At 29.8% G+C, this 14,014-nt stretch overlaps 1 protein-coding gene across 8 annotated transcripts in view; it reads right to left on the bottom strand.

Moving 5' to 3' along the window:
* The window catches only part of Ten-m (teneurin transmembrane protein Ten-m), a 514,493-nt gene that overhangs the window by 258,791 nt on the left and 241,688 nt on the right, over positions 1–14,014 (bottom strand). For 2 of the 8 annotated variants that reach the window (XM_088258106.1, XM_088258105.1), the window contains exon 2: positions 10,153–10,197. The exons of the other annotated variants lie outside the window; for them this stretch is intronic. The gene's annotated coding sequence lies outside the window, so the exon portion shown is untranslated. The remainder of the gene's footprint in view (positions 1–10,152; positions 10,198–14,014) is intronic. 8 annotated transcript variants of the gene reach the window in all.

The raw sequence follows: 14,014 nt of genomic DNA on the forward strand, positions 1-14,014 counted from the left end.
AAAATTATGTACATTAAAAACAGTATGAAATATAAACATTGTGACAATAATTGCGACGGCAATTAATGCATGGGGATTACGAGCGTTTAGTTAATAATTTGAGATATAAAATAATGTCAGTTTAACCGGAACAGTTGAAAATAATTAACCGAATTATCTCAATTCCGGTTTCACAAACTATCACAAAGCTTGATCGCTGAACTGCAGATACTTCATACAAATATTGGCCAGGTGTCAATATTAAAACAATGAGGGCCGCTATACAAATAAACGGGACGGACATACAATTTACTGGCTGATTGATTCAAAAGGAATATTTAACGCGAGCTACCGCTGTGGTATCGATAGTATCGGTTATGTTTGTAAATCGATCGTATTTATAAAGGTAAAGTGATTTTTCCAATCATTATTTCCAAGAAATAACGTCCTTGTTAATAAAATTATGCAATTTGAAAAGAAGGTTTCTTAAATATTTAAATAAGAACGTATTACTAGTAATTGGTAAATTTATTTGAAAAAAATAATTTAACACACAACATTGAAGTTAATAAATATAGAGTCCTTACATTGCATATATCAATTTTGTAAATGCACTACTACTGCTACTACTACTACTACCATCACGCCGTTTCCCCGCAGGGGTGGGCAGAGTCGATGGAACGCCACTGTAAATGTAAAGAATTGTTAAATCTCTTTTATTGTCTAAAAATTATCGTTTTTATTTTCAGAAAGATCACGTTACCTACTTATTTTTATAAAACATATTTTGAAATCATGCTTACAAAAATCGTTTTAATACGTGTATATTTTATCTCAAACGTCACAATTCAAATAATTTGGTTAGTTCAATTATTTAAAATAAAGTAAAAATAGCTTATCGCAACGGAGAATGATAAGTCAGAAAAAGGATATATACTAGAGGCATTAAGTAGATTATTGATGGAAGCCTCTATGGCAGATTTTTTACCACTTTCTGGTGTTAAGCGTCCTTGGATACAAAAGCACTACAATGATAATTTTAAAGATAATTTATCACCCACAGATTAGGGTGTCTATTTAAAAAACGAAAAAATTCAAAAATTTTGAAATTTTTTATAAATACGTATGTACAAGTATAATCAATTTATGGTGAAAAATATTTACGACTACAAAAAAAATTTTTAAAAACATATAACATATCTATATTTATATACGTTTTACTTGATTTTAAGTAAATTATACTGTTATAATTTTATAAACATACAGAAGTTGTATTTAACTCAATTAACATAAAATATTTATTATTGACCATAAATAAACTATATTTTTAAAACACCGTGTCACTCTTTAATTTTTTACACACCATGTTATTTTTTAATTACGCCCTTCAAGAACAACGCCCTTTTCTGTTTTTATCAATTGTAGAATTTATCACGTTATTTTTATTATCGCGTCGAAATCCGGCTTAAGACCTTGGAGCAGCACTTTAAATTTTTGGGGTGAGGTCACATTTTAGTTGATTTTACAAATCCTTCCACGACCATTTACATACGATATGCAAATGTCTTTCCCCAACTTACTTACGGAGGGCATGAAGAAGAGGGTACTTCCCGAATCCCTTATCCCTTATTCACCCATTCGAGCCCTTCAATTTCAGAAAATATATTACGATAGTTTACAGTGATCATTAGTTTAATTGCAACATTAATTATCTTGCTTAAAACGCGTTTTATGCGGTTGCTAAGTGTTATTTGCTGTAGGATTAGATTTTACTGCGTCACGTATAAAATAAACACCTTTATAAATATATATATATATATATATATATATATATATATATATATATATATATATATATATATATATATATATATATATATATATATATATATATATATATATATATATATATATATATATATATATATATATATATATATATATATATATATATATATATATATATATATATATATATATATATATATATATATATATATATATATATATATATATATATATATATATATATATATATATATATATATATATATATATATATATATATAAATACATTTCACCGAAATAACAACAATAAAATGATTTTACTAGTTTTGTAATTAGAAAGAAAAGGTTTAAGGAAGAAATATTATTGTTATATGAAAACATGAAACATGTCATGGAAAAAATATCAGTGCATTAAAAGATTCCAAAAAATGACAAGGTTTTCATTTTATATGAGTTTCTCCTGATTTACATACATTGGTTACACAATATACATATTTCAAAATGTTTCGTACTAACCGTTCATACTTATTAGTGAAATTAATAAAAGAAAACTTTTAATCATCAAAAATAATTAAATCAGTCGAGGATTAAAATCCAGGTGTTCATTAGATTTGTAAAGTACACATGCAAAATGAATTCAAACCAAAATATTTTATGCAAGCACCAAACACCGAAGTATCGACCGGCCCGTGACGTCAGCCATTATCATTGGTCAGACTACCAGGCGCTCATGCAAATGAGGAGATAACCGTTTTACGCTTTTAGCGTGTGACATAGTTTTAATGGGAATTCGGATTAAAATAAAACGCATTCATACAATAATGAATGCATTTGGGTTGGATTGAAACGAAGAGTTTATAAGACAATGGAATTTTGTTGTGTAAAAAGGGAGAAACAGGTCATGTTAGGGGGTGAAAGTATTGAGTAGAGAATGAGCTTTGCTGGATGGACTGTTTAAATTTTCTCGTAAAATGGGAACATGAATTTTCATTTGGTTTGAAAATTAATACATATATTGTACTTTTCCGTTCAAACACTCATTCGCAATGAATGATGAATTACGTAAGTGACTTATACGAAGACATGGGCAGCTCGACGTATGAGCTTTGCTGGATGGACTGTTTAAATTTTCTCGTAAAATGGGAACATGAATTTTCATTTGGTTTGAAAATTAATACATATATTATACTTTTCCGTTCAAACACTCATTCGCAATGAATGATGAATTACGTAAGTGACTTATACGAAGACATGGGCAGCTCGACGTATGAGCTTTGCTGGATGGACTGTTTAAATTTTCTCGTAAAATGGGAACATGAATTTTCATTTGGTTTGAAAATTAATACATATATTATACTTTTCCGTTCAAACACTCATTCGCAATGAATGATGAATTACGTAAGTGACTTATACGAAGACATGGGCAGCTCGACGTATGAGGAGCTGAAGAGGGTTTCGGAAAATAGACGGTAATGGCGAAGGAGATGTCATCTGCTGCTGCAGACCGATCCGCAGGATTGAGACCAGAGAGAGAGAGAAAGAGATGCATAGGGGACTGCATAATATCGAAAAAGTGTTTAACTGATCCGTAACTACATTAAGACAAGGTGATTAATCATGCGCTTTAATTACCAGTCCAAGGTAATTAGCATTTTATGGAAAAATCACTAATATTTATTTTGGCTCTTTTATGAATTGAACTCTAGACCTCCAGCATCGTAGCCTAATGCTGTAACCATCACACTACGAGGGCAAACGTATACTGACTTACAAATAAAAAAAGCTACTACTATTACTACTACCATCACGCCATTTCCCCGCAGGGGTAGGCAGAGAGGATGGAACGCCACACTCTTCTGTCCTGACATACACTCCTCGCCTCCTTCACATCCATAGGTACATCTAGTCATACATGCCTTCCGATTACGCAGACTTTTGACACCGCCAGATTTTAGGTTCTGATTGATCTGATCGTACCAAGTCTTTATCGGTCGTCCACGTTCTGTTTTCCCTCTCACATTCGCCACATATATTTTCTTAGTCATTCTCTCGCTATCCATTCGCTCCACATGTCCATACCACCGCAAAGAACTCTTCCTAATCTTTTCAATTATTTCTCGTTCAGCCTTACATTCCTTTCTTATATCGTCATTTTTAATTCTGTCATACAATGATTTTCCACACATTCGTCTGAGGGAGCGCATTTCAACAGCGTTCACTCTGCTTTCATCCTTCCTTTGCCAGTTCCACGTTTCGCTTCCATGCATTAGTGTCGGTACTAGCAGGCCGTTGTGAATAAAAATAACTTGATTTAAGATAAAGATTGTTATTTTATGCTAAAAATTTACTGATAGTTTATTTACTAACCTTACCTAACCTAAAAAAAATAAATTAATAATCAGAATTTTAAACACGAGCAAATGTATGTAAGTGTATTGATTAGGTGTAAATGCACCAAGCTGTTAGCTGCGTCATTATCCATTGATAACCCCTGACCCTAACTGGTGTATATGCCAGTGGTCATTAATAGACATTATCAGGACATTGGGCAGCTACCCAGGGGTGTATTGCATGCAACTGCACTTGCTCCCTATAACCGTGACAGTGCATCTGTCAATTAACCGTCAATATACTTAAACGAGAATCATCTACACATTAATACCGAACTTGTTAACACTTTGAATACACCCCTTCGAACAAATTTGATATTTAAAGCTGTGAAGTAATTTAATTTTGATGCACTGGTTAGCAAACTTTACGATTCATTTTACTTTTAACTATTCTTTGTATCCAATGGTGCATAGGACACTTCATAATATCGACGTGTTAAGAGTTATCTCGATGGTTAATTACTTGAAAGAAATCAGTCATACCAGTTAACATTTAACACACATCTTTTCAAACAAATTTGATATTTTGATAAATTGTGTAATAATTTATGTTTGATGCACTGGTAAGCAAACTTTATTATTCATTTCTCTTTTAACTCTTCTCTGTATTCAATGGTGCATAAGACACTTTATGATTTCAATACAAAATAATTTTGATCGTAAATTACGCGAGATTTTGACTCAATCGATGATTTTTACTCAATAAAACGTTGAAAATCACTGATGCATACATTTTGATTCAATGATTAAAGAAAACACTTCGTTTTTTACCACTTGAGTTTTATTATAGACTACATGTTTCAGAAGTTAAACTTCCATCATTCAGGTCTGTATAATAACTTTTACTGTCAGTTATTATACAGACCTGAATGATGGAAGTTTAACTTCTGAAACATGTAGGCTATAATAAAACTCAAGTGGTAAAAAACGAAGTGTTTTCTTTAATCATTGTAACATGTTTACCACAAAGTTAATGCCGAAACAATAAATAAAATACATTTTGTTTCTTTAAAATTTTAACCCGGGACCTGCAGTAAGATAGTTAAACTCGCTAACTACTAAGCAGAGATAAAAAAACGATATTATTTTGTTTATTGAAAAAAAATACTAATATTAGTTCATGTTGTAATGTTGAAGCGTAATGCAATTTGAAATTAAACAGACGTTAAATATTTTTAAAAAAATCACAATTTATTGTCAATAGTTTCATAAGGGAAATATCCATTCCTAAAATAACCTCTCACAAAAATGCTTATTTTAGTTAAAAACGTTAATTTTACATATTACGTTTTAAGTAAGATGTTATATTTTCGATATAATTACCGTTTCATGTTATTTTATATACATTATTGACTAATTCATAAATTTAGTTTTTGTAAATTATTACATACACACACAAATATATAAATTGACAGCTAGGAATTGACATCTCAGGAAGCTTATCCTCTTAAAAACATGCCACAAGGCCTACACCAAAAAGAAGAAAAAGAAGAAGAAGCATCATTATGAAAATATGTGAGCAATATGGTGAAATATCACTTTTCATTTTGTAGCAATATCTATTCTCGAGATATATTGTCGATATTATAAATAATTTGAATCGTTCTTGGTATGCTACAGATCTTTTATCGCCAAATTAGCTATGCAGAAATATTGCGAGCCTAAGATGAATAGTCGCTATTCCGTGAATGTATGGAATATGGTATGAGGCCTTATGGGAAATTCGCACTCGAGGGAGCAGTTTTGGTGTTAAAACGGAAACTGGGTCACCTGATTCAAATCCCTGTAATGGGAAATTGGACCATGATTATTTAATGTGGTATGTTGAAAATAGGGTGAATTGAGAACTTACGCAAAATATACGGGTAAAAATTTACCAAAGTTATTAATTTATTCGACAGATTAATGGAACGCGTAGAAAAAACACAACATTTGAATTAAAAAATGATATTTTAATGATCATTTACTTTTTGACTACTTTAAAAATAAATAATAATAATAAATCCCTTACCGCACCCCAATGGTGCATAGGGCACTGCTTCATATAAACGCAGTGTTATCTCGATCGATTACACATGAAGGAAAAGTGATCAGCCCTCCACTTCAAGTACCAGTCCAGTGTAATATTGAATAAATATTAGAGTGAAAAAATCACTTATATTTATTAAACCCTCCTGGGAATCGAACCCGGGACCTCCAGAACGGTAGGCGAGCATGCTGACCATTACACTACGGAGGCGGACGAATAAAATTGTTGGCAGGATGCTTCACAATAACCTATTTTAACATTTTGAGTGTGTCGAAATACTTGTTCACAAAATCTGGATTATCTCCAATTACAGGAGTTAGATGTTAGATGTCTCTAGTGAAGTTCTAGTGATTCAAGAAGAAGGTTTCTGAATTGGTTCATATACATAGAACTTCCAAGAATTTGAGTAGTGTGGTTGTCAATAATGTGTAGAATTGGTGAATGTTACACGTGTGTAAAGTGGCCACTTAAACCAGCCGATGACGGTCGTCAGCCCCGTAAATGCCCAGACTTCCATATTCTTCTTCATCTTTGATGAGATGTCAAAAAATAATATATAAAAAAAATAACCTTTTTTAATATTTAAAAATATATTTATTAAAGAATTTGAAAGTTGATGGAGGATTTTGTAAAGACTTCATTTATATTTTAAATACCGTGCAAAACGGTTTTCAAAATATGTTATAAGCTAAGATATTAAAGGGATTAATTAAAAGTTAACTCTGTTATATTAAGAAATTCTATAACCGTTAATCTCTTTCATGAATATTTCATACGCGTTATTGAAGAAGATACCAGGAGCACAAGAATGACGAGGCGGGTGTTAATTTGCTATCCATGTCGCTGTCTTAGCATTCTGATGAAATTATTAAATGAAATATCAAGAAACGCGTGTGCCACTAATCACATATTTAGCTTAACATCTAACTCCTTGAAGGCAGTAGAAAACAGGGTGTTTCCAAACAAAGTGGTGAGGTAATAGCACCATTTGAAAAAACACAAAAAATTAAATGTAATGTGAATTATGGTAAAGAGAGTAAAATGATCAGATAAAATTCTCTTGGACTGACCTAAGGTTTCTGATGTAGTGAAAATAAATGTAAGGAAGTAGTGGACTGAAGGTGTAAATACTTCCTCATTTATAAAAAAATGCCTCGTTGCTGATGGGATATCTTTAATATATTTTTGGTATAAATATGTTCATTTTCAAAGAATTGTTAAGGCAGGAAGTTGATTTTGACAAAACTACTACCCGGGAGTCAGAAACTGTTGATCAGGAGCAAATAACTACCGGCCACCAAAGATCTATGTAATCCGGAGGTGACCATAGAAAAAATAATCGAAAATTACTCTCACAACTTAAATAAATAAGTTCTCTTTAAGTTCTTTCTGGCTAACTCTAAAATATACAAGTAATTAATATAAAGGCATCATTTATAACGTATCTAACTAAAATATAATAATACATATTTTTTAATGAATGCATCTTCAAGATACTGAATAATTTTATGAGTAAATTGGGTCATATCGTTGTAAAAAAGGGTTACTAAAAATATAACTAACAACGAAATTTTAACCACACTGTATTTTAGGTTATAATGGTATCCCTAAAGTAACGATGATTCGTGTTAACTACTTTTGTACCGCGCTCAATATAGCCTCACGCCTTTATATCTTGGCTAGAAAATGCTTCCTTATAGTGTATTGTTTCAAAACCCTTTGTTACATCGCATAATGAAGACGCCACATAGTTTAAATGAATTTTAATTGCAATTCAATGTTTACATATTAATTATAAAGTTATATAATAAAGTCTGACGCACAAAAAGGATTATTTCTAACATAAAAACGTAATTTTTATTTTATTTTTGAAGGTCTCTTAACTGAGGCGAAGCATCTATTGCTATTATAAGAAGGGTTGATGGAAGTCTGAGCACTTTAAGGCTTAGAACCTGCCAGTTGGTAAGGATAATCACACAATACACGTGCCTTAACTTCACCATTCTGCTAATTATTAAATATCCGTATTGCATTTATTTTAAAAGTTGTATAAATGAACTATTGTAAGACCCTTTACGTTTGTTGGCTGAGATTTCAGTCATCAGTTGAGGATTTATGAAATATATATTAAAAATGTATTAATATATAATTGGATATGTATGAGATTCTTTCTAAAATGTTTCATAGATATTTTTTAAAAGAAAAATAAAAAGAAATTTATTTGAATTTGAATTTGAATTTGGACGAATTAAAGTTTGCACTATTTGAAATAAAAATATAACTTTATTCTTAACCGGACTTATTTATGGTACTTTTCTCCAACCAGTTCTGACAAAAATCTTGTCATCTTCAGAGATAGACATGTAATAAACTGATTAAATTAATAATTGCCTCTATTGAGACACATTTTTGATAACTAGAAAACATTTCTTTGGATGTTAAATCCAGTATTTGTTTACAAATATTGATAAAAATCTCATTTTACTGGTTATTTTTTAAACGTCCTTTTAAACATTGATAAATTGTCAAATAACAACAGTTGCAAACGGCATCGTTCATCAAGCTATTAAAAACGCATTTTCAGTGCACTTACGTCAATTCTGAAAATCCAGTGACAGACATTTCAGTGCCAGCGCTGGCCCATACATCAACATGTCACTGTAGAATAAACGGCGCCGTAAATTACCTGGCGGATAGGCGTCGGATCAGCTGACTGCCACCGCGACGCAAAACTTAATGCCAGGATTCAGAGTTCAACACAATACACGTTTATACTGAAAGGTAAATGTAACGTTTTTGTTCTTTGTACTAACTGACAATATAAAAGTTTACTAGTATACTTACCTTAATAAATTAATAGTAATAATTGTTCAAATGAGATTCGAATAAGTAGTGTGAGTATAATGCATATTGTAATAAGATTTTTAAAATTATTATGTATTTAAAACATTATATTTTTTATCCTACGGATGATTGATATATAAAGATATATCTTATGAGGGTCTTAACTGAGATGAAGCTTTAATTATTTTTTAATCGAAAGATGATGGTCTGAGAATTCCAGGGCTTACGACTTGGTATTGACTTGACTTAGTTTAAGTGATCACTTTATACTCTTGTGTAATGCAAGGTTATAACCCTAAGAATGCTTTGATTTTTATATTTCTTTATTTAAAACAATAAATGCTTTCACTTCAGCTAAGATGCCTTAAATAAACATATTCAAAAATAAAAAAATAATGCCAAATAAAGTCTTTTATTTTGAAGATTTGTGAATAATAACTACATGTAAAAAAAAACAAAAGGAGAGTAAAGATAAGTGCATTTCTTAAGTGATTTGAAATACAATACCGTTTTTCTCTATCACTACAATTTATTTTTGAATGTACATGAATATCTGATTATTAACAGTGTATTTATTTATTTATTTGATGAACTCAGATAAAAAATTCATTGTTTGTTAATACTGCATGTTTTTACTCTTTGATTAGTCGATATATGTAAAAGACACACATTTAAAAAAAAATCATTTAGAAGACAATAAACGAAGACATAAAAAAGGAAAAAAAAAAAAATATAATTATTTTATTTCCAAATACTATTTTTTCACTCAATTTTCAATGAATAACAAAATTCATTTCAAAGTATATTTTAGGTAAGAATAAAATTCATCATAAACTCGTCATGATATATAAATTACTAAAGCAAACCTATTTGGCCTTAATATTAGCAAGACAAGAAAATAAGTTGTCGTATTTATTGTATTGAATTGGTTTCTCTAAGATCTTTGTCAGTCATTAATGCTCTGTTGACCGAGTCGAAATCATGCGTGTCTTTGTTAAATTAAGCGTGTAAAATAATTTCTCTCTCAGACGACTGTCACAGATAAAAGGATAGAAAATGATATATGGAATAAGTAAGAAACAATTCATTAAGGTTTAAGAGACAGAATGACAAAATGCTTACGTGTATTTCTGTGCCGATTTCACCGATACAAAGGGGAGACTTTACCTGTAAAGAAGAAAAATAAAATATTATTTTGTGCTGTAGGTATTTGAGTTATCACTTTTTTGAAATTATTTATACGTTTCGTCAATAACTAAGTAAATTACATTGAAGTTAAATGAAATTCGTAAAAAAGGAAATATTGTAGTTAAAGGTGAAATAGATTTGATCAAATACTATTCCATCTTATATATTTTTTTCATCATGTTATCCTGGAATACCATACATAAGAAAATGTTCAAAAAATTTGAAAAAAAAAAGATTATCATTTTTTTGTTGTTGTTTAAAAAAAATGTACCAATGATAAAAATCATTAATAAAAATTAAAAATATATGTATTCATAAAAAAAGATTTGCAGTAAGGTATAATCAATTTCATATATCATATAATATTGCCTGAAAGGTTATTGAGGTGTAAATTATGCATTTTTCGATGCTGTCTTTAGACTATATGCAAGTATGTCCACGTAAATGAGTCTTATACGTTTTTCAGATTCTAAATGAAAATCCTTCCAACAGTGATCGAAAGGTCAAAGTAAGATAGTGATTATTTCACAGACTTTCTAAGATACGTTTACCACATAGTAATGAGTGACATATTTAGCATTTTTAAAACAAAAACGAGACAGCCGTCGTAGAAAATAAAATCAGACACATATAAAACAAACCTTTTATTTTACTGTACTAGTATGTTACATCGGGATGATCCTTCATTTCTCTAAACCAGGGTCGATTTTACTGTCAAGGGTCGCATATTTCGGTCGCACAATATGCGTCACGAGGCATAACATCACGTATAAAGAACCCGTAGTCCCAAACGGGGTGGAAAACACAAAAACCGTAATCAATTTTATGCAAATTCATGCCTTAATGAATTATGGTGCAAAGGCCGTTTCTGATTTTATGAGAGATGACTTTACAGAGTTGACTGTTACACAGATTTAAAAGACAATTTAAAACACAATATCAAGATTTATATTCGTATCTAAACATAATTTGAAGATTTTTATTGGTATCTCAACTAAGCCTTTTGTGATGGGAATATGTATTTAAATTTAGGCACTGACAGGGTTAATGGCATACCTTGACTAAATACTGATTTAAATTGTATAGTGAAATTAAGAGTCGTTTTTAGTCGCAAACGACATTTTACTTCATAAATGAAAAAAAAAATCGTGAAAAAATTACTCTTCAAAGTTTAATAATAACTCTGTATGAAACACAAAAATTTGATACTTTTGTGATATGATTTCTGATTTAGGTTCTCGTTATTCATTTTACAATGCAGCGTATAAAAATAGTTTGATTTATACGATTTTTTAAAAAACACATTGCGCGCCAAAAGGCATAATCACGAATGGCACATTTTTATAACGATATTATCTGGCATAACCCCTTCCCAGCGAGGAAATTATAAGAGATAACGACTTTCATATACGTGCTGCTACAATATCCAATCTTTGCATCTCTCCATAAAGCGAGGGTATAAATTCACACATGGGCACTAAAAATGGTTGCGAGAACTGCTTGCATGCAAAGTTCATCGCGTGTGAAAGGTTAAAAACTGTTCGTGATCTGGATATTATTTTGTAATAAAGAAATTACTAATTAATTACATAAAAATATTTATGAACGTAAGCTTGTTATTCATTATCAAATTTTGTTGAACGTTCTACCGCTGAATTAAATTATTATTTATCAAAGTCATTGTTATATGTATTGTCAAATTATACCCAATGTTTTTTCAAACTAAAGGCTATTGTTCATGTTTTAGCTGATATGAAATTATAAACATCTTCTGCGCTCTTCTCCTAGGTCGTACCAAGGAACCTTCTTAAAATCTATAATAGACTAAGCGTCACATTCATTGTCTAATTATGACTCGGAACGAATCGGAAAAAGTGTCACAAAGAATTATTATAAATAATAGCAGAGTAAAAGTTTAATTATAATGTTTATTGATGTAAGTACTATTTTTTAGTGTCATAATATTGTAGATTACGGCTGTTATTGTGGCTTAAAAATTAACATGATTTTTTTACATTATTCAATATTTTCTACATTATTTGTGTTAAAGGATGATTCTGCTATTTGTAAATAAAATCGCGTATTAAAATAAATCCCGAGAAAATATTGGGTTTAAAAAAGCCACCTCGACCCAAAATATCAAAAATCTGCTAAAAATGCTATCCGAGTTTCTTTCTTTTCGCTGTAAGTGAAAAGAAAACACAAAGAAAAAACGTAAAATAAATATGAGAAAAGAGTTAATCTTCTAAAAAGATAAACTAACAAAACGTGATAACACTGACAAGAGCTCGTCTCTCACTGGGATATTTTGATATATTTTCCCAGCGAAATATCTCAACTTCCTGGCTGACGTCAGAGTGACGTCAGATCAGGGAACGGAAAAGCAATCCACAGATGCGAAGGATATCTCCCGTGTCATAAGTGGAAAAGATTTTATCCGGATCAAATAACCTCAGATATGTGACGTCCATATGTTCAGCTCGGCACTTTTATTATTATGAAAATGATACCAATTCTTAGTTTTAAAATAATTAATAATAAAATAAAAACATATGTGTATATATATATATATATATATATATATATATATATATATATATATATATATATATATATATATATATATATATATATATATATATATATATATATATATATATATATATATATATATATATATATATATATATATATATATATATATATATATATATATATATATATATATATACATTATGCAGTCACCCAACGAAAAAAAGTTTCTGTCAGAAATATTAAAGGTGAAACGGAGAAAAAAAATCAGAAATTTACCTGAGCATTTTTTATGTAAATGATATTTTTTGCAATATTCGATGCAACATGATATCAAGCCGTAATTTTTGAATCTGACACCAATTTGAAGAAAGGTCGCTCCTCGCCGTGTTCTCAATATGCGTTACCGAGATGCCAACTAGCTTGTGAAATTATATATCAGGATCAATCAGTTCGCGAGATGGGATAATGATTGATATTGATCTTCAGGTTTGGTGCCCTAGGGTTAACGGTAGGGATTTGTGCACCTTATGATACAAATATGTTATATGTGAATAACATGATTTTCATATATCCTTTGAAGTTTATTGAAAAAATATATGGCAATCGTTATGCTTTGAATATCGTGAACATGTTTTTGAAATATTGATGTACACAAAATAATGACTTACAAAAAGAATCCAATCATATTTTGATATTTATGTTAGTGTATAATATCATGTGTATAAATTTATTTTAAATTAGCAAAATATTTGTAGACGTTATTTCTTGATAGAGACTATTACTATACAAATAAAAAACAAGGAAAAAAATGCCACAAATAAGATAACAGTGCTAATTAATAATAATATCAATAGTTGGTGAATTTGTTGCACAGAATACCATTTAAAAAAACATCGTTTGACGAGAGATTTACATTTTTTTTATTTACTACACCTTACGCCTAGTACTAAAAACGAACTTAATGTAATAAATTAAATATTCAACGCATAAAATCAAATATGAAGAAGTGTACTAATGATTTTCTTTATTATTTATTAGTAATATAATACAAAGATTCCCAACAAAAATGTCTCTAAAAACATTTTTTGCTTAAAACCACGACGAGTTTGGAGAACTAGAGATGTTCTCAATACCAGTCGTGTTAACATATTTTTTTTATATAATTTATATTTGAAGCACTAATATTGTGATTTTCCATTTTATAATTAAAATGTTACTTTGTTTTAAAATCATTATAAATATATAGTGATTTTAAAACAAA

This window comes from Brachycentrus maculatus, unplaced genomic scaffold (assembly GCF_059751285.1).
Source record: "Brachycentrus maculatus isolate JH-2025_06_01 unplaced genomic scaffold, ASM5975128v1 h1tg000090l, whole genome shotgun sequence".
NCBI lineage: Eukaryota > Metazoa > Arthropoda > Insecta > Trichoptera > Brachycentridae > Brachycentrus > Brachycentrus maculatus.